This window comes from Falco peregrinus, chromosome 11, assembly GCF_023634155.1.
Source record: "Falco peregrinus isolate bFalPer1 chromosome 11, bFalPer1.pri, whole genome shotgun sequence".
Classification (NCBI taxonomy): Eukaryota; Metazoa; Chordata; class Aves; order Falconiformes; family Falconidae; genus Falco; species Falco peregrinus.
Genome location: NC_073731.1, coordinates 12,087,764 through 12,114,217, shown reverse-complemented (window position 1 = coordinate 12,114,217; position 26,454 = coordinate 12,087,764). Strand labels below are relative to the sequence as shown.

The 26,454-nt window shown below is 40.5% G+C and overlaps 1 protein-coding gene and 1 long non-coding RNA gene across 10 annotated transcripts in view; one reads left to right on the top strand and one right to left on the bottom strand.

Moving 5' to 3' along the window:
- RASGRP3 (RAS guanyl releasing protein 3) overlaps nucleotides 1-14,867 on the bottom strand; it is a 61,455-nt gene extending 46,588 nt beyond the window's left edge. For 5 of the 9 annotated variants that reach the window (XM_055816619.1, XM_055816617.1, XM_055816613.1 and 2 more), the window contains exon 1: nucleotides 1,131-1,322. The gene's annotated coding sequence lies outside the window, so the exon portion shown is untranslated. Of the gene's footprint in view, nucleotides 1-1,130; nucleotides 1,325-14,676 lie in introns of those variants that run through there. The other 4 variants (XM_055816620.1, XM_055816615.1, XM_055816616.1 and 1 more) reach the window with 2 other exon arrangements.
- The window catches only part of LOC129785352 (uncharacterized), a 34,848-nt gene continuing 10,758 nt past the window's right edge, over nucleotides 2,365-26,454 (top strand). The window contains exon 1 of the long non-coding RNA XR_008749290.1: nucleotides 2,365-3,298. This is a non-coding gene — a long non-coding RNA (uncharacterized LOC129785352). The remainder of the gene's footprint in view (nucleotides 3,299-26,454) is intronic.

Sequence of the window (26,454 nt, the reverse complement as noted above, 5' to 3'; positions counted from 1 at the left end):
TGGTTTAAAAGAAAAATAAACGTCTTCAGGGAGAAATAGTTTCTCTTTCTGATGCGAGAAGTCTTTGAATAAGGGTTATTCTCACCATCTTTAAAGGAAGGACTGCATGATTCACTAGACCTGGCAGTGTTTACCCTCGATTCTGTTCTGAAACACAGGCTTTTTTGACTTGATATACAACTTCCTCAACAGGATCCCACTTGTCTCTGCCTCTGCCCCTCTTTAACCTACCCCATCGCACCTGGCATCCCTCAGTCTCATCATGTATCAAGCTCCATCACCTATTCATTTGTTCCCATTCCTGCTAAGTCTTCCTCCAAAAAAAGTAATGCATCTCTATGTAAATGATTGATCAAAAGTTCCTTTATATATATAACCTATACTCCAATTCTTGTGTTTTAAAGCTAAATTTCACATCATAACAGTCAAAAATTATCAGACGGGAAAATCATTCATGAAGAAATAACATTAAAAAAAATTGAATTAAAAACCTGGAGATATTTAGGAGACTTACTCCCTGTTTTTAGGGAAGATTTTTTCAATCTTCACAATCTAATTATGCATTATTATCCAGAATGACTCAATTATATCTTAATCAGTGCATCTTCACTGTCTTCCTGTATTTCTCTGCTTCTACGTTTTTCTTTCCAAAAAATCTCTGCATTCACCCCCAAAAAGTAACCAGTCACAAGCAACTTTCTTCAGATTGATCCCACTGTTTTGAGGGGGTAACTGCCAATTCCTTACATAAGTAAGGAATACTAAAATTGCTCTATAGTCAAGATGCGTCATTACCTATTGACTAGCTCTACAGAGAGAGGAAAATACGTCCATCATAAACAACCTCTTCACTCCATCATCTGAGTAAATAAGCACCATTTTCCTTCCCTGGCTATCATGAGGACAAAACACTGTACCTGTCTTGTTTCCGCAAGAGCAAAAACAACGCTATTGTTAATCACAGGTCAGAAAAATATAGACATTCTGAGCATGAATGACTGCTTATCAATGAAGTGACAAAAATACATCTCACGCTGAAGTGTTTTTACAAAAGGTCTAGGATGAAAATAGGAAAGCAGTGGCAGTTTAAGAAGAAAAAAAAAAAAACAAAAACAGGGAAAATCACTTACTGTACTTGGTTCTGCAGAGGTATTCAACACAAACATCACCCTTCCTTGTCCAGCTGCCAAGTGCTAAAGCATGAAATGAGCAGCTGTTTCCTTCAAGCTGGGGCTGTGTGTCTTAACTAGTCACATGCCCCTCCTGATAAATCTCACTGCCGTGCCAGGAGGTCAGAATCTGAAGATCATTATTCCCCTTATTAGAAAATCCTTTTCATAACAGCAGCCTTTGCTAAAGCATTTGACTGGAACGTGGCACTATGTGCTCCATAACTTTTTTTTTTTTTTTTAAATGACTAACACCGAATAGCAGATAAGCCTTATTCAACAGTAGGGGCAGCAAAACTGGAAAGTTAAAACACATCCCTGTTAATCACTTCAGGTTTGTTTCTGACTTCACAATTTTTTGTGTTTAAATTTAGGAATTTATACCATCAGGAACCAGACAATTTAAAATGCTGTGGTATTCATAGCATCTTTAAGACCAGGACCCTCCACAAACCACACAAAATGTAAACAATCCTGCCCTTGGGGATTAGTTGCACTTAAGTGGCAACATCACTACCTTTTGTGTTTGGATAGTAGAGCGATGAGTGCCTTATTAATACTGGAGATAATTTCAATTGTGGTATCTAGCATCCTTACAGCATGGATGATGGGGTTGCATTGTGCCAAACATTGTCTAGTCAGGCTGTGATAGCCCTTCTGAGGTGGGTACTATCAGTCTAAACAGACAGAGCAAAATGGAAAACAAAAGCATCCTTATCCTCATGTTCCCAGACGTAAGACAAATGAAGGAGAAACACTGAAGTCAAGAAACAAACCCATTCCGATGGAATTTTCCAGGGTAATATGTAGCCATAATTACTGAAATTCAACTGAAACATTGTGCCTAGTTCCCATTAGCTTGGTCACCTATTTGAAATTATTTAGGTACTTAAGGACAAAGGTATAATGTCAATGGGATTTTGAGGGTGAGATGCAAACCACCATTTTCTGAAATGCTTAATTCCCATCCCACTTGTAGGATACACTGTACCGAAACTGCAGTGGTGCTTTAATTTGGAAAGGCTGCCAGGACACAGGCAATTGCCATACTTCACTATAGAATGTGGTCATGGTTACTGTTGGGTAAGCAATACACATTTTGCAAGGTTGCACGGTGTCATTGGATTATAAAGGGACATTTTCTGAAATACAACCTGCACCAACCTGCAGCAGAGATTTGAAGAAATGTAAGGGATTTGCATCATAGATCAGAGCCGGATAGGTGCCTGTTGTTAAAATTAAGTGATAATAGCACATCTAGCTGGCACATAAATCAGAAATCAATGCAAGCCTGCAAACCACTGAAGACAAGGGCTGCAGCAAGAGAGAGTAACTCAGGTTGCTTCCTTTGACCTTACCCAGCTCCGCAAATTATATAAAGCAGCACATGGTTATGAAACCCTGCAGCCACCAGCAGCGGGGAAGGCGCCTCGTGCTCATTACCCATGCCTTTGTGGGTCTCTCCTTTCCTCAGCATCTCGACAGCTTTTCATAGCAAAACTCTCCCACGTTGCATGGACTCTCACAGCCCGGCCAGGCAGGGGCGTTCCCAGCTCGCTAGCGGACCTCGCCGGCAGCCCGAGGGGTGAAGGCGCCCCGGGGACCCGCGGCCGGAGTCCCGGTGCGGGGTTTCCCGCCAGCGCCGCGGTCGCTCGCCCGCCCTTCCCCTGGCGACGGGGAGGGTTTGGTGCCTTGTTTGGCCTCGTCTGCCTCCGCGCCCACACCCTGGTAACGCAGGTAAACAACGAACAACCCAGAAGGAAGCATGAGCCGAAAAATCCCGTCGGTTTACGGTTGAGGAGGGTCATTCCCGCCATGCCCCGGGGAGCATGGCCCCGGCGCGGCAGCTTCCCGCGCTTCGCCGGCCGCGAGGCAGCGCGGGCGCCGCGCCCCGCCGGCCGTTAGGACCCTCTCAGGGGCCACCGCGGCGCCCTCAGCGGCGGCTCCTCTGAGGGGATTCGCCCTTTCGGCCGGACATTTCAAAGGGCAGAAGCACACTCGGTGCGAAGGGGGCACACGGTGCCGGCGCAGAGCCCGAGAGGAGCTGCGGGGAGGCCCCACAGCAGCCCCCAGCGGCCTCAGGTCCCCGCTGCAGCCTCCTCGGACCCCTCACCTCGGAGGCCGGAGATGTGAGTTCGTGCTTGAAACGCCTGAGTGCGGTATGATGCCAGGCCCCAGCTCTGCATTGGGAAATGAGGGATGTGCAACGGGAGGAGGAATGCTTGTGGAGTAGTAGGTTAACGGCTAGGTAAACAGCAAATGTTTGCTGCAGATGTGCAGCAGCACCATTTTGTCCCATTGCCCATCAGGCATGGGAGCGTGTCTACAAGTTGTGCCTCTTGGCGATTCTGGGAGGTTGCACTGAGGCGGCCTCCCCAAGCTGTCTTGGGAACTTACATCAGGCCTCTAAGGCGAGTGGCCCAGTGCATGGGGCTCTGTAACACTGGGGCCTTCCGAGCTGCTGAGGAGGAAAGCCTCCTCAGAGGCTTTTTTATGATCTGAGGAGATTGTAAGAAAACCTCCTCAGAGGCTTTTTTACAATCTCCTAAGGAGATCGTAGGAAAACCTCCTCAGGGGCTTTTTAATGATCTCCTGAGGAGACTGTAAAAACTATGAGTTTAAAAATGAGAAATAAGGCCACGAGGAATGAGCTCATTTAAGTTTAGGACACTTGGCGGGGTGATAATTTCAAAGAGGGACTGAGAGCTGCCTGTGCAGAGCTGAGGCGGGAGCTCCTGCAGACCGTAGATGGCTGTTCACAGAGCTGGGTGTAAAATACCAGGCCTTTCTTTAGAGAAAGGAGAAAGCACCCACCGTACTTTAGGGCATGGGCCATAACCAAATTTGAAAAATGCCATTTTGTTTCCCCTAAAAGGTACTTTCATTTGAGATCAAGAGTAACAGAACCTTATATGCAGCTTTAATACTAAATTTCTTTACAGACTTTCTTACAAAATTACTCCCTGCTGATACTGAAGAAAACATGATTGAAATGTGCTTCATAGTAGTCTACCAGTCCACAAATGCTGTTAATAGTAGTTTGTCCATTTCTCTGATTATGGAATGTCAATCGTACTCTTTTACATTTATCAAGACTCTTTAATACCATTGATGAAATGCTGGTACTTGCACCATTTGAAATAGCACACAGAACAGTTACCACTCTGCACTGAATAGCTGCCTGTTTTTACTTGGTAGTCATGCTGCACATAGGAACATAATTTGATGATAATGACTGAATGGCAATATTCCACAAACAACTTGGGATGCACTCCCTAAAAAGAAAAGGAGCCTTTGTACTTTCTGAAATGAACAGGCAAATAAATGATTTTTTATGGGTCAGTAAAATTGCCATAAACTCTGATGGCGGTTTATGCAGGAAAAAGTTTTATCAGCTCCTTGTGCTAGACAGACGGATTTGTCATTATGAAACAAAACATAGAAATAATTTGGGTATAACTCCTGAAAATAAGTCTCAAAATTTTTGTGGAGTGTTTCCTTTTTTTCTGTTCTTTCCTTTTTTGAAGAAATAACATAGCAAAAAAAGAAGCTGGCTGATGCAGATGCATCGAATATAATGTGTTCTTATATCTATCAGATGGCATCTTCTGTGTGACAAAAGCTTTGCTCTTTGTTACACAACAGTATGTTACTTTTCTTTCTGTTGAGAAAACAACTCAAAACTGGATTGAAAAGGGTACATTTTATCCTGTAGATACTGATGCCTCAGAAACTAAGAAATGAACATAGATTTCTCAGACATGCTATGAGAAATACTGAACAGGAACAACAAAAAATGAGTACAGTTAGCACTGAATTGTGATAGGGATAGGTGCACGTAAAGTTAAAATTTTAATGTTAAATAGGACAGATAGCTTTTAGAAAAGTTGCAAAGAATTAAAGAATGGATTAGTTACCCCTTTTGGTTTAGTTTGAGATCAGGAAGTTGTTTGTTTTTATTGATGCTGCATAAATGGATCCAGAGCCTCTCCTTACTATAGGAGAGGCTTTATTTCATGGCTTGTTTTTAACTGTTGTTTCTCTTATCTTTTTAGATGTAATTGGCTGTCTTGCTTATGTGTCATATAATTAACCGTAGGTGCATTCATTTATAATTGATTGGTGATAGAGAGCTAATCTCAGCATCTGTGCTTTGATACTGTGCAAAATTTTGGAATATAGAGTTATTTTCTGAATACGGTGATCATGGACGGCTGTATTGTGGGCTGTCTGGAAATGTCTTTTTTTTGTTAACGTGTTCTTCTGGAGTTTATATAACAGGAGGGAAGACTCTCGATGGACATAAATGTCAGGGTACACTAACCGCAAGTCTGTGTTACTGCATTTGTTTCCTAAAAGGTTGCACTATGATTTGACTGTAGCCTTTTAGAATATGTGGAATCCATAACTAATAAACAGTGCCTGGTTTGCTGGTCTACCTCACTGCCTCAGATATTATATAGCCTTCACTATCAGTAGAAGTGAATGAAAGCAGACCATGGAAGCCTTCACTAGACAGGATGTTTTATAAATACCTAAGTGTGATTAAAAAGTCTGCTATAAATAGACCAACAGCTCTTACACTAAGTTGCCAGCTAAAGGGCACCTGAAGGACATAATGGAGATGAAATTTTGCTGAAAATACTGTATATAAGTCTCTCAACCTTATGTTTAATCAGTTTACACATCTATAGGCTATGTTATACCTCTAGCAATCTAAGTCAATTCCAGGTTCTTAAATATAATGCTCTAGGGGGCACAGGACTACCACAAATGCACTATGTACGTCCTCTTTCATACTCAAGGGTACACTCAATAATCATGTTACGGCTAAGAAAGCAAGAGCTGAGAGGATAAGGCATCCTCAAATTAGGTCATCCTTCGGTATGACCCTTGATATCAGTCCTTTCTTTGCATCAGTAATAATGTGTCATAGGTGGAGCCCATAGCAATGTCTAGAGTTAAATTTGCTGGTTGCTTTTCATCGGAAAAAAAAATGCTTTTGAGTGATTTTAAGTATATGAGAATATGGTAATTTCAACTGAAATTTGATATGGTATGTACCTGCCTGAAATTTGGAGTTTGTGAATTAAACTAAAACGTCTGATAATTCCATTCTCAGAAACAATGGAGGTAAAAAATTATTGCACTCTGATAAACATTTCCTCCAAGTATGGCACTGAAAAACAGTAACACTTCTGGCTCTGAAATAAAGACCTGCCTTTTGACAGATCAGTTGCATCATGGCATGGAGTGGGGGACTATTTTGTTACATAAAATACAGTAAACATTATGTCCAGTTGCAAGCTTCTGACTGATGTTTTCACTTGCTCAATAGAGATCTGGGTGTTTATTACTGTGCTGCTGAATTCTCAGGGGATTAAGCCACTCTGCCAATGGTCCATGCCCTCAGTGCTTCTCATGCTGTGTTCCAGAGGGGCTGCTACCTGTCCTCCTAGCCATCTACCCATCACTTGTGGATGGCTCTCAGTTTTCTCCTAAGCACTTGGTCTGTGTAGTGGAAAACCCAGAAGCAGTATGCATGGAATAGAGGGGAATATGAAGAAGGTGTTACTGGAGTTTGGGGGAGGGAAGTCCAGTGCAGTGAAGGTGCTAAGATGCAGAAGAGGTAGATAGGAGAGAAATAGAATAGAAATTTCAGTTGGAAGAGACCTACAATTATCTATCCCAACTGCAAAGCACAGGCATGTAAGAGTAAAGGAAAGAGGATCCAGGAGGCAGAGGTGGGAGGTGGAAGGGTGAAGTCTGACAGTAAGGGTGACTTGTATAAGACTGGTGGTAATAGAAAGACCAGATGGCGGCCTTTTCACTCATATGCAAGTGGCTCGCCTGTCCTTTTTCTTCTTTCCTCTTGAATGTCCGGCTTAGAACCTGTGCTCTGATTTGTGGAAGTGCTGTGTACTCACAGCTGTAAGTTAATGGTGATTGTGCCTTAACTCATGTAATATTTTCTCTGAAGAAGTATATGGAGATACTAGATTTTAGGTATTATGAATCTGGCATGAAAAATAGGGGCTAGTCCTAATTTTTCTGTACCTTTGGTCCTCAGATTTAGAAAGGAGATGATAATGACTAATGGGGTGAATGAAAACCTCAAACCTACTCAAACAAAAAAAACAAATCCACAAAACCAACTCTCTTCTTCCCTTATTCCCTCACTCCCAAACCCCACAGTATTTACAGAGAAAGATGGCAGTTTCTGGTTCCTTCCTTATATCAACATATGTAAGAAACTCTAATTATTAAAATTGTTGCTATTATTGTAAGACTACAATGTTTTTCATTTCAAGTTCATTTTACTTGGTTCACAGAGAGATGCCATAATTTTGTTTCTGTGTTTGTCTTGTTGTAGGGCATGTTTGTAAGTGGAAATGCCTTGTTGAAAGCCTACAGCATAAATTGAACACTAACTGGCTGTTGCAGTGAAAACTGGTGGAAAGGAAGTTCTTTTAAAAGCAACATTAAGTGTCTCAGTGTTATTTAATTATTTTAGGTGATGTGTGGGTGAGCCAATAAATTTATCTTTTATCCAGTGTATTGTCTTCAAACATTCAGTTGCATCAAAAGCATCTCTTGGTGTTCAGTCAAGGTTCTTGGGTAGACTGGGATGAGGAATTCCTTATGTTTGGAAAAGCAGCAAGTGACCAAGAGGCATTTTGGTTTCAAGTTTCTCAGTGCTTTCAGCAACTTTTTCTTGTTTAATAGATTCTTAGTTGTTTGATGATGAGATTGCGTGCTACTTCCTAGTTTATCCACGATGCTTCTCATTCGGTACTATGACTTCCATTTTTACAAAAGCAGCAGGAATTCATGAAATAGCTCACCAAAGCAACTGATGGGTGAATGTGTCTGTATTTCTCACATTGTTAGTTATTGAAATAGAATTTGTTCCCATTAGAAACAAAGAGAAATTTTCTCTTAGAATCCTTGAAGTACAGAGATGGACTTAGAAGTGTAAGTTGTTCTGCACCATGAATGCTAAAGGGTAGTGTCATTGCCTTTGCTAGGGGACAGAGTGAAATTGTGCCATGCAGTCAAAGCAGGTGATAAGGACCCGTCCTGTAGCAAAGACAATATATTCATTGTTTAAAAAAAAACAACAAAGCAAGAAAAGCTCTTCACTGTCTTATTACCACAGTTAAATTGAATAGTTATATTCCATAGGATGGATATGCTCATTTCAGGAACAGATCTTGAAGACTGTGTTTCTGTATGTATGTATGTTATCCAGCAGCCAGTCTTAAGATCTGCTGCATGCAAACATCTTGGGGTTCGTGCTTCCAGACTTACTGTGAGATGAGTGACTTCAGATCCATCTGTGCCTTCTGTGCTCTATGAAGTACCCAGTGCAAAGACAAGAGAGACGCTATTGCTTCTATGCTCATTAGTTGTGAGGAGATTTGCTTATTATAGTCACAACACCTCATATTTTTGTATGCCAGAGCCCCTTAGGGCCAAGGTCTCAGTATATATAACTACTGGATTTATTATACTTGTGTGAGTCTGGGCCTTTCTCTGTTGCTGCTGTTCCAGTTTCAGTCTCTCAATGGTGTGAGGACACTACCCTGCTTTTTTCTCTTATTTCTCCTTTGAATTATTGCTTAAGACAGTTATTCACCCTCCTACTCTAATAGATGCAAATGAATAGCATAGAATTATGTGCTCTGTCCACAATTCCATATAGGCTGTGTTGCAGTATAAAACCACAGCATTACATGAAGGCAGTATGGAGGTTTCTTGTTTAAAGAGAGAAGGAAGAGCCTAGCCATGACTAGGAGGAAGGTCAGGCAGCTTGGAAGAATTCAGCATTAGTCTGCTCCCCTCACTTGCCTCTTCCCATTTCTGAAATTATGAAGAATACTTTATAGTTCAATTGAGATTGAATGCTATTTCAGTTTTCCTTTTCCCTTTAGTAATAAGCCAGCTGATATAAACTGTGTTAGGATATAAAGGTTCCTAAGAATGCTGAGCTATCACAGAGATGTTGGTACACATTAATTTTTGTTCTCTCTAACTAAAGTGACCTAAGCTTTAAAATGTAAACTATCATGAATTAATTAGTGGGACAACATCAGACCTGTTAGCTTGACAGAACATTAACACACACACATACACACACGTTATTGTGCATATGGTTGAATCATGTTGACAGAGCATACTACCCACAGTGCTTTGTATGACAGCAGAACTGCTTTGGTTGTTTACTACATTTGTGCTTGACAAAGAGCGAGTGGCATCACTTCTTTGCAATACTGGCAAAAGACTGGCCAATTCACATTTTCATATTCCTGGAGGTGTATGGTCCTGCATTATAGAACTGTTACAGCAGGGCTATATTTTGCATTGTGCAGTTTTTTGTGTCCACACAGTCTGTTTGGGGACCATTGCAATAAAGTGGTCTGAGATGATACCCACCACAGAAATGGGAGTAAATGGCTGAAATGAGTTTACAGAAGAGCTGAGGTCTGAAACATGGTAGTGTGATTGTCATTTTCCCCTGCTGTCAAGAGCTGGGACAGGTTTCTCCTTCCCGTAGTGTACCTTTCGGCTTCCCAGGAAGTACTGTGCTAAGTAACAAGGAGATTGCCAACCGTGAAATTCACTGGCAATAGGAAGAAGATAAAGATGAGAATACTTCTAAAAGCCAACATGTCTTTTCTGTGCTAACCCAAGACATGAAGATGTCTGCATAGTTACTGAACTTGCAGGCTCCTTGGAGGAGTCTTTAGCTGGTGTGTCCTATTGTATTTTTGATTAAATTTTGCCATGAACAAGCATTGGTAGTACTATGTCATATAGTGGAGTTTCACTTTGTTCTGGGTGTTCTGTGAATACAGTCACTTGGGACATATATCAGCTTAAGTGTTGCATAAAGCACAGGCCATCCCATTTCCCCTAGCTGTGTTTTCAAAGAAGCCCTGGAAGCTCTATGTTCCAACTCCTCTGTTCTGTTGCAATGTGGGACATCCTTTGTAGTCAAAGGATCTTTGAATCCTGGGAATAGAGTATGAATTGTGGGCAAGGTGGACTTGTACTTCAAGACAGTCTTTCTTGTCCCCCCCCCCCCTTTGTTTGTTATGACCATGTGTTGTATCCTTCCACAGGACTGTTCTGCTGTTGAGTATTCATATATTATAAACTCACTGTTACTGATCCTTGAAAGGAAGGCCCCAGGTCAAGCCTCCCACTTTTTCTCTTGTCTCTTCTTCAAATAATAAGTCTTTTTAAACTGCCTATGGGTGTTCAAGTGATGATAAGAGATCTGACAATTTCATTTTTGTTGTATGTCTCCATTTGGTTAACACCTCTATGTCTTACCTGCTTGTGAATGGTGGCTCCTTATTTTGTACCACGATTTGCACGTGGTCTGTGGGAAATGAGAGAAATGAAGGCAAAAACTATAGCTGCACTTTGGCATGAAGTTTGACTTATAAAGCAGCTTTACTGCTTTCTCTGTCCACTGGAAGAGTAGGAAAGCAACCAAAGTTAATGGCTTTTTCTGATAGCATATAGACTTCTGGGAGAAACAGTCCATCTTCCATACACACATTGACCTTCACCCTTGTGTAGTAAGCTGGTACAAAGCCTGTGCAACATTTAATTCCTGTTTGAGCTAAGGGATTTGTGTCATGCTGAACAGTTCTCACTGTAGTGGGTCACTACTCATGCATGTAGAGCATAATGATCTTCCCCTTAATCTTATCTTGAACATACTATATCTGTAGGTTCCATTGTAAGCAGGCAAGATTTTGGGTTTCAGACAAGAGGAATGGTAAAATTAGCATTCTGTGTTTGAAGTCAGACTAAATGATCTAATGACTCGGCCTGGCTTTAAATTTTATCAGCCTGTTGAAGTAATTTTGCTTTAAATCAATAGGACTACTCATATGCTTAAATTTAAGCACCTGTATAAACATTTGCACCAGTCAGGATGTTATTCAGCACATAGTTATAAGCTAGGGTTTTTTAGACATTATCAAAGAAATTATTTTTTAGCACTGACATTTCTGTTGTAAGCATTGAGCAGCTGCTTCTCTTCGTAGAACTATTTTGCTGCTGTCCAGTATTGAACTTTGATTTCTTACTGTGTTTTAGCTGGGTTTCTTGTTATGTTCCCTCTTCCCCAGTTCTGCTTTTTGAGTGAGACAACTGTAGACTGTACATGTGTTCTCAAAAAAATCTTGCTTTGACTGCCCCAAACAGACACAGTGGTACTTTTAAGTCTCTGCTCTTTTTTTCCTGTAATGTTAGTGGGCTTGACGGTGACTTGGGAGCACAAAGCTCCCTTGTAAGAGCATATGGTAATAGTGGAATAGGGGCTTAGGGAGAAATTAAGGTACTTACACTGGAGCAATTGCATGAGGAATAATAAATCCTACTAAACCTGAGCTGCCTTTGCATGAGAGCATGGCATGGTTTGTCTGTCACCCGAAGTGCATTATTTTTTTTTTAAATCATGTGATTTTTCTTTAAGTCACTCGGCTTTCCTGGAATGAGAAAAGCATGCTGCCCACACAGTAGTGACAGCTGACCGAAGTATTTATTTGACAACCCTCGTCTTCTTTATATCTCCTGGCAAAACAATAGCAGGGTAGAAAGCTTGTGAACATCCAATTCCTTCTGGTATATCAAATTCTCCTAATTTGTAACTCGGAGTCTTAGTAATTGCAACCCTGTTAATACCTGTGAACACTTGAAAGTGTTTATATACAAAGGATCTCTTGCAGAGTAGTTAGGCCCCAGCAGGTACTAAGACTTTATAAGGTGCAGGGGTGTAAATTTCATTCTAAGGCCTTATGGAATGATTCTATCTTCAGGACAAAACTCTCAGTTTGCAAACTTTGAACTCATGAACTTGTGAACTCTTACAGTTTTGGAACAAATCTTTTAATGTGTGTGGTTTTTTCCCCTAGAACTGCTGCTTCTATGATTATGTGACTATGTGAGGCAGTTTCCATGTTTTAAACTAGGGTTGCTACTCTCACAGGCTTCAAAACACCGGCCTTAAGTTCTCGAAGACAGAAAACCTAACAGTAATCTAAGCCAGATTTTTTCTAAGTCAATCTGTTTTATATGGAAACAAAATAATATGTTTTGACCACCACTAGCTGTAACGCTAACACATTTTCCCTGATTCTGAGTTGCTTTGAAATGGTCCTAGATGCTAGGATGAGAGAAGGGTTTGAAGAAAGAGCAGGGTAGCTTCGAGCTACTGCCATGTTCCCCATACAACATACTATAAGAAACAGAAACTAGTGGAGTAAGCCAGTGGAGTAGGTTGTCATTATCTTCAGAATAAAAACCCTCTGTTCTCAGTGGTGTGAGCAACTCTCTTGGCCTCAGTGGGTTTGCATCTGTGCCTCTCATCAGAATTTGTTCTGTTAATTTCTTCATTAAGGATATGAATTTATTAAGAGTATTAATACAATTTCTAAGTACCATCTATAACATGTTTTCCACAGATAAATGCAAAAGTGCATCAGTACATTTATTTTATCACCTCTTCCTGTATAATGCAGCTGGCGAATTCAGATTATCTTCTTATAGCTAAGCAATGGCCTCTGTTTCGCTACATTCATGAAGCAATACCAAGCTTTAAAATAACATTGTGGTGAATGTTGCAGACATGAATAAATCTGAATGATCCAGTGTTTGCTGTTCAGTTGTATTGCAATAGCTGTGCAACCAACATCTCATGGAAATGATTGCATTTGTTTAACAGCAGAAATTGTAATGCTTCTTTGCTTGGGTGATTTGCCTCCATTCCTTCCCTCCGTCCTACCAGTTTTACAAAAGCTTATCTAGTATAATGGTGGTTACACAGTTTAACCTTACATTTTAAACTAAACCCCTTTTTTTGGTTTCTGCTCAGTCGTCTTGCAGGGGAATCCGTTACTGAAATTGAAAGCAAGGAATGTTACCTGAGTGAGAGCATGCTATGCTAGTTACTCAAATTGCAATCTAAAGAGCTTTCTCTTGCAAATATCTGTACAGGCTTCTATTTTTACTCCCACTACAGGTGTTTTATTTTTCATAAGACCAGGCTTATAACCTCTTGGAAATGAGAATTCGTTTAAATAATAGAGTACATTGAAATCAAACAAAGAAAAGTCTGATCCTATGAGCAGTGACTAACATCTGCTTCATTGAAATTGCTGCTTGGCACCTCCCTGGGTCAGATTTTCAGCTGACTGCTGCTGTTGACAATTGTCCTATCGCAGCTTTTCACCTACATGGATGACATCCTGCCTTGCTGTCTTCACAATAACAAACACTAAGCATAATAGCAGCCTGCGGGGATACAGTAGAATAACAACACATCACACTTCCTTTTTACTCACCAGCAACTTTTTTACAGTAAACCACTAATCCTAAGTGATATCTGAATAACAAATGAATAATCTGAATGTCATATGCAGGGAGGTAATGTGTTAACGCAAGTGAGACTAATAAAAGGTTATTATCATAGATTGTTGAAAGAAGATGAAAATCACATGATGAAATCCTGAATCTAGTTTTCTACAGCTTCTATCCTCCTGCCTTCAAATCACAATAGGATTTCCTTTGTTAGAGCAAAGGACATGTTGGAAATTGGAGAAATTAAACACAATTTTAAAAGAACATCTCATTTTTTCCTCTTAAAAGTCTGTCTTGTTGATGCTGATTCAGTGAATTAATATGGTCTGTGCACTGCCATGTCTTAAAATGGAGTTTTCTACACATGCAGTTGTGGTAGTATAACTCTGTGCATAGTATTTGAAAATAAGCAGATTAAAAATTTCCACTCGCATTCTAGTGTCGGTTTAAATTAGACCTCAGAATGGCAACTACATGGTATTGCAATGCAAAACACAATGAATAATATATATGGATATCTATATATAGTGTATTTTTATGTAAACGCAAGCACACAGAAATTACCTGCCATAATAAATTCTAAAACTATAGGAAATTTCAGGTACTTCAGTTTTGGCTAAGTTCCTGCCTTCCAATGTTCTGCACGAGTATAAGACTAAATTCTCACAAAACTTCTATTATAAGTTATATACATTTTGATATGTTTATGTATTCTAAATTAACATATATTGTATAAATATATATTACATATACTTCTCCCTCCCTCTCTCTGTCTCTAAATTATAAATTTAACCTAATACAGAGTTGACTTGATTATTTTTCTTTGGAGCATATAGTTACCATCAATATTTCTCTGGTACTTAATGGCAGATTATAAAGTGAACACAGCACAGGTGAGGAAAATGGCAGACTTACAAATACATGGCAAAGGCTTCTTTTGCTTAAGGGAAGTTCTGAAGAATCCATAACTGAATTTAGATTATCTAAAAAATCAGACATCCTGCCAAAACCTTTATCCAAAAATCAGATACAGTTCCTTCTCCAAAGCTCATTCTGTTTTCATTTACTAGTCTGGCCACATCTGAAAAGACATGAAGCATGCAGCGAGCAGAAATACCAGGAGACTTACCTTAATTTGATAGGTATCCAACTTTCACCACACTCCTTTTTTTAAAGTGTTCTTCTCATGGTGTTGAGATGCTGAGATTATTCGCTGCCGGACAGTGTCCTGTACATGACTCTCAGGCTCAGCAGCCCTGGCAGGGCCCTGGAGAGAGAAGCAGGATTGTGCTCTGTTCACTCCCAGCAGCTTTACTGAGGCTAGGGCTCTTTTGAGCTCAATTAATTCTAGATTGTTTGGCTAAATGGCAGCCACGCTTCCTTCTATTCTTTCCCAACTTAGTTTTCCTGCCTCCAGTGGTTCTTTTTCCTTTCTTTGGACTATAAATAGGTCTGCCACAACACAGTCTATAGCAGTAAGGAAGGCAGGAAATGCATTTAAACAAAGGAAAGATCTTAGGGTTTTTTTGCTTTCCCCCACCAATATAAGTGAAAGAATTTGGTAAAGATTGCTCTGCAGACACAGTCCTCTTGCAAGAGGAAAACACTTGTTTAAAAACATGCTAGAATTTACTCTTTTCTACTCTTAAAAAAAATAATGAGGAGACACTGTAGCACTAGGCCTTTTGACTTCAGTCTGTTGAGTAATTATCACTTCCCTTAAGTATTTAATTTTGCTTACATCTTTGAAATTGTTTGATACTGGAGAGTTGGAACAAAAGTTTTCTTTGGCTTAGAAAAGAGGACAAAGATGGCTAACATGTTTTAGGATGGCAAAATATGCGTTATAAGAGGTGCAGATCTTGCATGCTTGAGAATGATGTTTAAAGTGTGTGAATCATCATTTCATCTGAGTACTTTCTTCCTTGGTGAAACTTGCCCTGCAGCCTCAAGCCAGAGTCCAAGAGGTAGGAAGTGCCTAAGCAAACTAAGTGCATTTACATGCAGGGAAACAGAATTGGCCTGCATGCATTCAATAAGGATGGCTGTGCAGCTATAGCTTTTGAGTAGCAACCATCTTAAAATACTCAAATGGATTTTATGAATTAATTTGAGATACAGAATTATTTTGATGGGCTTTGGGTCAGTTTTTTGATCAGAAGCTTTCAATTTTTGATTATTTTCAGCTTAGTGGTTTTAAAAACATATAACAAGCTTCTAAGACCCTGTGAAGCTTAAAAAAAAAATAAATTAACTGTTCTCACATTATACTCACTAAGACGATAATGTAGTATTGTATGTACCTGGCTCTTTATCTCTTCTCCCTTTTGGCATTTTTTCTGCTGAGGTACATGCCTTTCCTTCAATTTGTACAAATTAGGTAAATTGCTGTGAAAAAGCTTTCTGCTGGTCTTTACAGTGGTAGTTTCATGTTAGAATAGCAGTGTGCTTATTGAAGATAGTTAAGACTGTAATGCATAGTTTGGGATCAGTTATTATTTTAGTGGAAAGGTAGAGACAAAAGATAGGTGTTGCTATGTGGACAAGCAATTTTCCTTCTGTTTAAGATTTGTATGTGAAATATACACATACTAGACCTGCTGAAAGTGGTGAGAGTTAAGGACCTGTGGTATTTGGGGAATTTGGAGAACTTTAAAACTTTTGTTTCAGTCACATCATGTAGGCAATGATCATGACTGTTAGCTAGTACTGTGTTTTATGTATGAATTTGCAAATCTTTATGTAGACTAAGCGATGCCAGAGCAGTTTATATAAAAATCAAGAGCATTTTCTGGAAAGTGCCTGCCTTGTTGAGAACTTTGCAAAGATCCTGTTTCTTATGATAAGGATGTGATTGTTTATAAGAAGAGACATACAAGTGGTGGGTGCATAAAGATTTTTGTTGGTATCTTGAAAATTAATAACTCAAGACCAAGGTTTTTCTCGAAAGTACTTTTTTATAAAGTTAAACCAGAATGGAATGCTCCAAGTGAAACTCCTCTCAAAATCAGTAATTCAATTAATAGAAAGACCTGAAAGTTACAATATTTATAATATTTTTTCTTGTATTAATATTGGTAATTAGCAGACAGATTTAAAGTTATAGGAAGATGTTGATCTTTGCAGATCACATACCACAAATCTGACAAAGAGGAATATAATTCTCGGAGTGAACAGTGGATCAACTACTGACTTCAGCTGAAACACAGAAGCAGTTTTAGCTAAGATTCTGTCATGGAGATAACTGAAGGCAAGCTACAGTCTTTCTGGCTCCTTCAGATCTTAGACCAAGGGTGAAGGACTGGCAATGTGTAAAAGTTGATTGTATTCATTTATATGGAACAGCTGTGGAATAGGCCTAACTAACCCTGTTTCTACAAAGTTGATTTCCACAACATAAGAGCACTGAAATGCAAAGCTGCTTAGCTGTATTTCAGTTGTGCATGCCTTTATTCAAATATAGTTTAGTTTAAATCTTAAATCTGCTCAGTGAGTTGCTAGTGGTTACAGACTTGAAATTGGATCACACATTCTCTGTGAGCTGTGGTGCAGTTAGCACCAAGCACCAAGCCTCGAGAGGCTTAGTCTTAAATAGCTGCTTGCCTTGTGTCAGCATGGTTCCAGTAGAGCCCAACTGCAGAAGCCTGCTTGCACTGACTTTGCTGGTAAGCTTTCTTTCAAACACACATCTCTTCTCAATGTCATTCAAAACATCTCCAAACATTAAAAATAGAATGCAGTGTTAAAGCAGGATTTCTCTCCTCTGTCATTCTGACTTTACATACTGGAAGAAATTCTCTTACCCAGTGTGCAAACTCTTTCACTCCCACTTTACCTTTGCAGCCTTGAGGAGAGAGTCTGTCTTGAGAGAGGACTTCGGAGTTTCCTTTGGGGATTGATCAGGGAGCTGGTGAAGCCACAAGAGAGCTAGGAGCAGGGTGAGAAAGAATTGCTGAGGGCAGATGCTTGCAAGGTGCGGTGAATTTTTTCTGTGTGAAAGCAGAAGAGATGTATTTTGTCTGACAGCTCAGTTTTTGTGGGTCTGTTATACAGTAGGCCCTAGGACAAACGAGGATGCATGAGCAGATGCAGAGTAACACTGTGGTGCCCAGAACTTGTGAGGTTGGTTTTAGTCGCTTTAAATTCAAAGCACCTTATCTTCACAGTTCATTTACACTCTGTGCCCTGAAAAGACATGCATGTGTGCATGTGTTAAGGATGTAAGCAAACTTCCTTTTCACTGAGTTCCTGTGTGCTGAGTGAGCTTGTTCAAGCAAAGTGAATCACGTATTCTTCACCACAGAAAACTTAGACTGAGCTATCCCATGGCAGCATGACAAAAACACTGCTTTTCACTGGATACCTCAAAGGGGCTTCATGCAAATAATTTTGATTCTACCAATGAGCCACAAAATAATCTAGATGCTTTGATATAGTCGTGTCCGTGTCGCCGCCCCCCCCCCCCCCCCCCCCCCAGTTCCGATTACTGAGTTCTGGCTCTGCATCTGGCTTTTCACAATCAGAATGGTAAAAATGGCATCCAAATTCCCATGAAATTTGAATACGGAAGCTTTTCAGAATAGCTTCCAAAATAAAAAGCTCTACTACCTGAGCCTTTTTTGCTTTTATGCTGCTCGTCCCTTGTGCTGCTGAGCAGCGTTGTGTTACACTGTTTCCATTGACATCAGTGGGAATGGGTTTGACATAAAGTCAGTATGAGCAGGGCAGCACACTCTAGTTTGTTGTGCCTATAATTCATTAAATAGCTTAAATTCCCTCCTGTTGTCACTTTCTTGACTTCACATTTTATTGTCTCATGGAATATGTTGCAAGAAATTACGTAATTTTTCCTGGTAAAGCTATACTGAGGAAGAAACAATAAACCGGTTTTTATCTCATATAGCTCTTGTTTAGTCTACCTGACTTGACACCATGGAAATCACTTGTCAGTAGAATTGAGTAAATTATAAGGACACAGACTTTCCTTTTGATTGCCGATCCTGTTAAACACAGATGGTCTTTCTGGACTGTGGTGCAGGCTGTGGGCCAGATCCCTGGCTTCCACAAATTGGTGTTGCTTCATCAACATCAGTGGAGCAACACTGATTTGAGCTGTCGGGGAATTTGGCCAATTGGTGTTAATGGATTTATGCCAGTTTATAGCAGCTGAGGAGCTGTGAGTTTAAGGCCTTTTCTAACGTAGCTTATTTCACGGCATAGAAAATGTATAGTCTTCCTCCCCTCTGCCACTGAAGCAAGTCATCAAAACATAGAAAAATCGCAACAGGTCTGCCACTTACAGCTACAGGGTAAGCTGAAGAACAGTTCATTGTGTTCTTAAAAAAAGAAGTCAAGGAAAACCGCAGGTCAGACTCAAGCTGTGAGTCAACACACATGTAGAAGACTGGTTGTCTGCCTGTGTGTTTGTGGGCTTATGAGTTAGCACAGTTGTGGTCTGTGTGATGTGAGGTAATCCCTCATGCCACAAACTATCTGTGTGTTATAGGTTGGTTGTGTGGTGATGAAGGGAGACGATGAACAGAAGTCTAATTTGTTTTTCACCTTCTTGCTTATCACAATGTATATTTTTTTCTCTGCACCTCTGTAACTTAAACAAAGAACATGCATTAAATACTCATGCATAATAGTGAAGATTAAAGTTAAAGCTTCATTTACAAAATGTTAGAGTTCCCTTTTTGTACATCCCCATCTCTTCCCTGTGACTGATTTCTGTACAAACAACCAGGAGTTTAGGGAGGTGGTGACAGCAGGAAACATTATCTCCATGGTATTGATGAGGAAATAGAGTAACTTGCCAAAGGTCTCACAGGAAGTAATACTTTTACCTGGAAAGCTTATTCTGTTGGTTGTTTCTGCTTTTCATCTTTTCCCCTCCTTGTATTTTACTTGTCTTCTACTTTTAGTCGCATCTTTGTAATCAAGATTCTTTGCATTCTACTTCTGTCCTTCTTAGGGTGTGTGTAATTTAGTCTAGTAGAGTTGATCTTTGCTTCCAGCCAGCTCATGATTTCACCTTATGTTCCCACTTGTAAAATTTTCATGCAAGCACCCTTGTGTTTTCTCCCCCACTTGTGAGAAGCTGCTATAAACAAATGCAGTATTACTCCACTGTTCTGCAAAACTCCTTTGTCCCATCATCCTCCAAAAATGTTAATGCTATTGCTGCAGGGTGGCAGGTGGCGTTTTCTTCCAGGAAGGTAAAAGGGGCTACTAAAAATTTGAATGGTTTTTTGAACTGTCAGAAATTATCTCCAACAAGTTTTTCTGGTGCTGCCCGTCTTTGTGGATGGCCTCTCTGCTCACCTGCCTGCTCAGGGTGCCATGTCAGAAGTCCCCTTTCCTGATTTGCATCCCTTGTTCGTACAGGGTGAGCAGCTGCTCTTACAATTACAACATTATTTCCTTATTTCCTGGTATACTTTTTCCACCTGTATCCATCTTATTTTCCATTTTATACTTCTGTTGGCACAAGGTGCTCATTTTTGATCCCGTGCACTCAAAGGTACTAGTAATGGATAGAAGACCTCAGGCATTATAGTCCTGCACTTCAGCCTTTAGATGTTTGATCTTTTCTACTCTTGTATTTATTTTAATGTGTGTCTTTTAGAATTGAAGTTTCCAAGGAAAAAAGTGAGAAAACATATAGCAACAACAATTTTTTTCCTTCTTTATATATAATGTATTGATAAAAGAACACTGACATGTTTTACAGGTAATGCATCTCTAGCAAAAAGACTTCTGTACAGGAATCTGTTAACTTTTTCATGGTTGCTAGAAGAATGGTGCACACCATTTTACTTATCCCTTATAGCCAGGTGTAGATTAAGAAGGAAAATATTTTAAAATGGCTAAAATCCATCTGCTTTTTGTTAGGCTGGTGGAGTTAGGTTCTCATTACTTTCCCCATATGTCAGTGTGAATTTACTCTCCTGTAGTTTCCTTTGCCACTGTTCCAAGGGGCTTCCATTTGCTGACCAAACGTTTCTAGATTTCAAGGTGTTGCTTTCCTTTATCTGCCAGAACAGGGGAGACAGGTTAAGTTGTGCTAAACACTGTTGTGTCAGCATATGGAAGACATTGTCCAAGCCCCTTTGCTGCCATTTGAGATGGGGCAGTCTGTCCTAAATGGCTTTTTGGGGTATAGCTACACAGTTCTGTGTTGGAGTCTGGGTCATATGACAAACGTGCTTGTCTGCTGGAGCAGTGAATTGATCACACCAGAACACAGAGCCCTTTTCTGGCACATACGCTAGGAGGGGAGGCGACTGATTTGCCCTGCCACCAGATGACATCTCTTCAGTGCTAAATCTCAGTTGCTTGCACCTGTTGAGAGCAGCTGACTCCCGTGTTCTCCTCTTCTAAGAGGAAGAGGAAGAATTATTCCTTCTCAGTTCCTGTCAGGTGCTGTGATAGCATGTCACCTCCTGGCTCCAGGGGACAGGAATAGCAGCAGGCACAGTAAGTCTCCCTAACCATGAGGTTTCTGCAGTGACTTCAAAGGGACAAGGATCTCACAATGGATATCTGTTCTGTTGTGCTGGGAAGATGAGTGTCTGTTTGTGGTTGGTTTTTACCCCCCTGCATTCCTAGGAATTATTCAAGTGCAGTTAATATTTTCCCTATCTCCTGGATCTGCATGTATGAGCTAGACCAGCTGCTTACAGGCTAGGGTAGGAATTTTGTTGTGCAGGGAGATTAAATAGTTTATTTCTCATGCGTCAGGAAAAGTCCTTGGAGTGCTAGTCAGCTGGACTGTTTAGGTGATGGCTTTTACCTTAGGCTAATAGTTGTTTTAAAAATAGCCATCGCTCTGTGGGGAAAAAGCATGCTTTTACACAGATTTTGGGTTCAGGCTTTTCGATTGCTTCTGTGTTCCTCTTTTTCTGAGGCTTCACGTTTCACAGTTCTCCCACTGCAGAAACATAGATTGCGTCTTCTTGGAGCTGTTTCTTAAGACCACTCTTCAAGAGTTGTGGATTTTCTTACTCCTTAAACTAGAACAATGTGGCACTTCAGATGCTGTGCTGACCTCTAGTGACAAAGGCAGGAGGGAAGGTATCTGCTGTTAAACCCCGTGGACGGCAGGCTTCCCCGGAGCTCTCCTCTCTTTTCTGCAGTTTTCAGCTCAAACAAATTATAAGGGCTTAATCTCTTCTGTATCTCCGGGTCTTTATGATATTTTCTTAAATTTCGGTCCAGTTGTTGAACAGCAGGTGTTGGACTCGGATATTCTGCTGGTTGCACAATGGGAGAATTCTGTTAACTTTCATTAATACTCACGAATTATAAAATTAATAAATTTTGCAAGCTGCTGATACTTCATTCCATTTATGATCCTACAATAAATAGCTTTATATAAAGGTAACTTAAAATCCAAATCCCAGAGTTTAAAAAGTTTGGTTTGACTCTTACAGTTTGCCATTAGATTTTAGTTCATGTTTCATGTCGCCAACAGGGGAGTTGGAAAGGTTCAGTGAGATAATACTTGTTTCGAAACATAGAAAAAAAAAATATAATTAGCAAATTTTTCTGGTGTTGCTAGATCCCTTTCAAAATATTTGAACACTATTCCTCACAATTTTGAATACTTTTGAATTTTTGAAGTGTTAGAAAACTGCTGTCGTTCATTCTTTATGTATTGGGAGCACAGTTACTCCCTGTGCGAGTGGAGTTGCACCAAAGGTAGGTGGGAAACTGTTAGTATGGCAATATTAAGAGGTACTGTCTGTTGTACAGAAGAATGTAGAGATGACAGTGGAAATAACAGACAGCTAAACCATTAGAGATATTAGAAGTGTAAGGGAATCTGTGAGAGAGAGCTGCTGCAGGGACATTTTGTTTGATTTGCCCTGGAGGCTGGTAGGCCATGTGCAAGGAGCTCTTGCTCAAGGTCCTTGCCCTTGAGCCCTGCATGCTGCTGAATATCTAAAGAGCTGTTTTGAGTTAGGTGTTTAGACAGGGAAAATGCTTATAGTGTTAGATTTTCCTAGGCTATCTTCCTTGTGGTACACATTTGCAAGTGTTTTGTTAAGTTTCATATGTGGTAGATGTAATGTTTTTAGCAAACACAAACCCAAGTTTTACTGGATGAGGTAAGGGCCAGCCTAGCAAAAATTGTTATTGCTGCCTTCTGGTGGAATAACCCAATACCAGAACTATTACCAGATGTGAAATTAGTACATGTGTCTGGATGCACTATGTATTGTTTCATTCAATAGTGAAACACTCAAAAGCTCCCTGTTACCTGCTTTGTTTTATATTCAGTGTACTGAAATGAACTAACATTGCAATGAGTAATATAGTTAATGTAGCTCCTTTTTTTTTTTTTCTTCATTTCACCTTTAGGGCATTTTAAAATAATAATTTTCTATTTTTCTTCAGTGTTTGGAAAAAATTACATCTAAGCATGAGCAAATGTGAATGAAAATTCTGTCTTAATTCAGCTCACTTGTGCAAATCAAAGGATTTCCCTTTCCTGTTTCATTTTTGAAACCTCCTTATTGTGTGTGTGCTCTTCAGCTCAGTTTGGTGATGCTGCAGGCCAAAGAAGAGCACATTCCTTGCTAAAAGCATACTTGAAATTTCTTGCTTATGGTAAAAGAAGGAAAAGGAACATGTCACATCTGTCTGGGTAGTTTGGGGAAGCATACAAAGTTGATTTAGTGGTTGGGCATTCTGTTTCTGTGAGGAGAGAGATTGCTCTGATGGATGTGATCAGTTTACCTTGGCAAAAGGTTTTCTAAGTACCGGATAGTAGCTACCATTTTTACCACATGCCGGGTATTTAGAGACTGAAAAACTACTCTGTGGAGTCCAGTGCCAACGAACAGGAAGGACTGGGTGCATGGGATGCTGAGGCTTTGGGTCATGAGCAAGTGACAGGATGTGCTGGAAGTGAAAAGCAGAAGCAGGACTGCAGTGAGGGCTGGCCCTGGAAAGGAGTATCAAATGGGACAGAAAGTGGGGAATGCCCTTGTGGCAGGAGCTGAGCTGAATGGCTGCCTGCTGTAGGAAGGGGAGATGTGGATCCTAAGAATGGTGCCCACTCACAAAATTATAGTGACCATTCAGATGACAGTAAAGTTTAATTAAGTTTTAGGTGGAAACAAACTATGTCCTGTTGAGGATTTTGGAACAGGTCCTACCCATCTTCTGGGCAGTTATCTCCTGGAGGAGAAGTGGCAGAAATTAGACTTCTAATGTGAAAGAAATAGAAAAAAAAAATCTGCTTAGCTGTATTCACATGTCTGGCAGAGGCATTCCTCATGAAACACACATGGTGGGATTTTTCAAAACAGTTTGGCACAGTCTTTGCTCTGTTCCTACTGGAATCCGTGGAGGTGCCACAGGTTTTGTTCAATAGGAGGAGAGCTAAATCAATATGGAGTGCTATGGAAAAATCCAGCCCAGACTGGATCCTGGCAGCATGAGTAGATAGGGATTGGAGGTGATGCTGAAATTGTCACGTAGAAATTTTCCATGCTGGCTAGCATTATCCTCTCTATCCCACTTGGTTCAGAGCTAACGGAAAGCCGTGTGTGGCAAAGCATGACTTGAGGGGAAGGGAAAGTCAGTGTAGAAAGAAATAAGAATATCCTAATTTCCTCCCTTCTCTGTGTCTTTTGTCAGGACAAAAACTTTATTGCAGAACTTCCCTTGTACCTGCAGTTGCCACTTAAATCTTCAAGAACATATTGGTTGATAGCAAGGAACAGTGTACATTGTGCATAATGCTCCTTCTGGATGGGATTCTCCCAAGATGGGCTCAGCAGATTGGTGTTCTGTTTTTTCTAAGTGAACAGAGCACATGCTCAGGTGTGGGAGAAGAAGGGGAAGGGGGGGTCTCATCCCCTCAGTCAAGTTGCCTCTCTCACAGAAGGTTAGGGAGCAAGAGGCTGCCGTGGCAGGTCACAGCCTCCTCTCATGGAAAAAAATTAGCTTGGAAAGGATTTCTGGAGGCCCCTTCAATCTCCTGCTTTGGGCAGGGCAAACTTTAAAATTCAGAGAGGTTGCTCAGCTGCTGAGGCACAGAGCCCTGCAGTTTGAGTGGGAGAAGAGCAGAGCAGTCACAAGCCACAGACACAGCTGGGACAGAACATGAAGCCTGAAGACTTCCATTAGGAGTCTCTGAGTCGAAATATGTGTGTGGTGATTCAGTTGTCTTGAAGGAAATCTGACATCCTGCATTTCTTTGGTTTACTTAATTCTTTCTCCACCAGATAGTAAAATCGCTTATTAATGCAGGTTGTTTCAACACATGTTCTCTTTTTGGTACGTGGGTGCTTAAATGGTAAACGTTGGTGGGGGTGGTGTGGTGTTTGGGTTCAAGATCTTTCACAACTTGGTGTGCAAACACAGCCTATGCCAGCTGTGGAGGTGGTGCCCCAGGAGGGTCCAAATTTTCTAGTTCTGCTGTGTGAGGTTATTCCTGCAGGTGAATGCAGTGACTGTAGCCCAGTCCTTGGCATTCTGAAAAACACCCCTACTGTCTCACAACCTGACATTGTCACTCACTGGGAAGGCTTCAGCAAATGGCTGATTTTCTCCATTATCTCTTAGTTATTCTGCTTCTCTTTTGGATACATCACTTAGCGTCTCTAGGTAAATTTCAGATCCTCTGATAGAAAAGGCTATATAAATACCAAATAATCTCAGAGGTGAGCACTGCCTCTGTGACACACAGCAATTCACCTCTTCTTTGCTTGAGTGTTGTCTTCCCTTGGCCTGCTTGGTGTTAGCAGAGTCCCCAGCAAGTACAAACTACTCATCAAAGTGGGTGGTATTATTAAAAGAACAATATGGTAGCCTCTACTAGAGGCAGTAGTGGGGTTTTTAAGTTTGCTGTGCACTTCGAAGGAATGCACTGTGGTTTAATTTCTGGCCAGATCAGGCCTGTGACGTGCTCTAGCAGGGTCTGTCACCTTTCCTTTTGAGAATTTAGGAGTGCCAAAGCCATGAGCCCCTCTGCTGCCAAACTTAGATTCAAACCTCCATGAGGGGAAGGATCACTGTGAGCTAACAGGCCATGACAACCGCTTTGGTGCCTTTAGCATTTTAGGACTTCTCTTAGTTGGGAATTTATCTGAGTGTTTCAGTTGCCACTGACTAGCTGAACATTTGTCACGACTGCTAGTTTTGTCTCTTGGATTTAAATGATCTGTACAGCTGTGACTGTTTTTGTCCCAAGTAATGTTAGAGCTCACTTTGAATAGTTTTAATGTTGGCTAATTTTTCACTGAATAGCATCCCAACATGCAAGTATCTATTCATATCAAATGTCTTTCTAGCTGAAATGTGTGTAACTAGGTCTGTAGCAACTTCATTCTCATTAACACAGCAGCATTATAAGGGAACTAGCAGACTTCAGTTCTACCATGTCAGCAATTTTATTTTTTGTAGCAAGGAAATGGCTGGCTGAAAAAGGACTGATTTTTTTTTTTTTTTTTTTAAAGGGTCCATATGGATGTAAAAAGTATTGGTGCCATTTTGTATAAATTGTAATCGGTTCCAGACTCTGCTGCACTCAGAAACTTGAATCATTGAATTGTACATGGTGGTTTCTGTATTTTGAGGGCTCTCACCTAAACCACAGCTCTTGTAACAAGTAAATGGCTACATCCGTGGTGTCCAATACCTTGTCTTAATGATGTTAAGGAAATATTTTTTTTAACTATGAATCATAATTGTATTCCTAAGCTCTGCAGCTTTTCAGGTGAAATGACAGAACCAGCCTTGCTATGCTGGGGCAAAGTAGGTGGGCTCCAGAGGCTGAGGTCAGATGGGCTGAGTTTCACTTAATTCCTTCAGTCGTGGTTCCTTTGTTAAAGTGTTTCTGAAGGCCTGGAGCCAGGCACTGTGGAATACCAGGCACTGGGATGTAAGTGGA